This window comes from Perkinsus marinus, assembly GCF_000006405.1.
Source record: "Perkinsus marinus ATCC 50983 genomic scaffold scf_1104296961212, whole genome shotgun sequence".
In the NCBI taxonomy this organism is placed as follows: Eukaryota; Perkinsozoa; order Perkinsida; family Perkinsidae; genus Perkinsus; species Perkinsus marinus.
Window position 1 is genome coordinate 1 of NW_003205809.1, and position 1,342 is coordinate 1,342.

The window sequence follows — 1,342 nt, forward strand, 5'->3', positions numbered from 1 at the left end:
ATCTGTGCGTCCTTTAGCTTAGTGGTAGAGCGTCTGCTTCGTAAGCAGAAGGTCGTCAGTTCAATCCTGGCAAGTGGCTTACAGCAGCATTAGGCTCTAGTCGGGTATGAGGAGCAGGAGCAGGTTTGCTCACTCCGCAAAGGATACAGGAAGATTATTGATTTATGCAGTTATTTTGTGTGCAACTTTAGCTTAGTGGCCGAGCGTCTGCTTTGTAAGCAGAAGGTCGTCAGCTCAATCTTGGCAAGTGGCTTATAGCACCATAAATTTCTGGTCTGGTACGAGAACCAGGAGCAGGATGGCCCATTCTGTGAACGGGACAGGAAAATTATTGATTCATATGCTTAATCTGTGTGTCACTTTAGCTTAGTGGTAGAGCGTCTGCTTCGACAGCAGAAGGTCGTCAGTTCAATCCTGGGAAGTGGCTTACAGCAGCATTAGGCTCTAGTCGGGTATGAGGAGCAGGAGCAGGTTTGCTCACTCCGCAAAGGATACAGGAAGATTATTGATTTATGAAGTTATTTCGTGCGCCACTTTAGCTTACTGGCAGAGCGTCTGCTTTGTAAGCAGAAGGTCGTCAGTTCGATCGTGGCAAGTGGCTTATAACACCATAAATATCTGGTCTGGTACGAGAAGCAGGAGCAGGTTTGCTCACTCCGCAAAGGATACAGAAAGATTATTAATTTATGTACTCGCTCTATGTGCCACTTTAGCTTAGTGGCAGAGCGTCTGCTTTGGTAGCAGAAGGTCGTCAGTTCAATCCTGGCAAGTGGCTTATAGCAGCATTAGGCTCTAGTCGGGTATGAGGAGCAGGAGCAGGTTTGCTCACTCCCCAAAGGATACAGGAAGATTATTGATTTATGCAGTTATTCCGTGTGTCACTTTAGCTTAGTGGCAGAGCGTCTGCTTCGTAAGCAGAAGGTCGTCAGTTCAATCCTGGCAAGTGACTTATAGCACCATAAATTTCTGGTCTGGTACGAGAACCAGGAGCAGGATGGCCCATTCTGTGAACGGGACAGGAAAATTATTGATTCATATACTTAATCTGTGCACCACTTTAGCTTAGTGGTAGAGCGTCTGCTTCGTAAGCAGAAGGTCGTCAGTTCAATCCTGGTAAGTGGCTTACAACAGCATTAGGCTCTAGTCGGGTATGAGGAGCAGGAGCAGGTTTGCTCACTCCGCAAAGGATACAGAAAGATTATTGATTTATGTACTTATTCTCTGCGTCACTTTAGCTTAGTGGCAGAGCGTCGGCTCTGTGAGCAGAAGGTCGTTAGTCCAATCCTGACAAGTGGCTTATAGCACCATAAATTTCTGGTCTGGTACGAGAAGCAGAGCAGGA

At 46.6% G+C, this 1,342-nt stretch overlaps 8 non-coding genes across 8 annotated transcripts; all 8 read left to right on the forward strand.

Annotated features, from left to right (window-relative positions):
• Window positions 1-8: 8 nt before the first annotated feature.
• Window positions 9-79, forward strand: Pmar_PMAR005637. Its single transcript has one exon. It is a non-coding gene; the product is annotated as a tRNA-Thr (tRNA).
• Window positions 80-181: 102 nt separating this feature from the next.
• Pmar_PMAR005638 lies at window positions 182-253 on the forward strand. Its single transcript has one exon. It is a non-coding gene; the product is annotated as a tRNA-Thr (tRNA).
• Window positions 254-355: 102 nt separating this feature from the next.
• Window positions 356-427, forward strand: Pmar_PMAR005639. Its single transcript has one exon. It is a non-coding gene; the product is annotated as a tRNA-Ser (tRNA).
• Window positions 428-529: 102 nt separating this feature from the next.
• Window positions 530-601, forward strand: Pmar_PMAR005640. Its single transcript has one exon. It is a non-coding gene; the product is annotated as a tRNA-Thr (tRNA).
• A 102-nt stretch (window positions 602-703) lies between these two features.
• On the forward strand, window positions 704-775 carry Pmar_PMAR005641. Its single transcript has one exon. It is a non-coding gene; the product is annotated as a tRNA-Pro (tRNA).
• Window positions 776-877: 102 nt separating this feature from the next.
• Pmar_PMAR005642 lies at window positions 878-949 on the forward strand. The gene has a single exon. It is a non-coding gene; the product is annotated as a tRNA-Thr (tRNA).
• Window positions 950-1,051: 102 nt separating this feature from the next.
• On the forward strand, window positions 1,052-1,123 carry Pmar_PMAR005643. The gene has a single exon. It is a non-coding gene; the product is annotated as a tRNA-Thr (tRNA).
• Window positions 1,124-1,225: 102 nt separating this feature from the next.
• On the forward strand, window positions 1,226-1,297 carry Pmar_PMAR005644. Its single transcript has one exon. It is a non-coding gene; the product is annotated as a tRNA-Thr (tRNA).
• The last annotated feature ends 45 nt before the right edge of the window (window positions 1,298-1,342 follow it).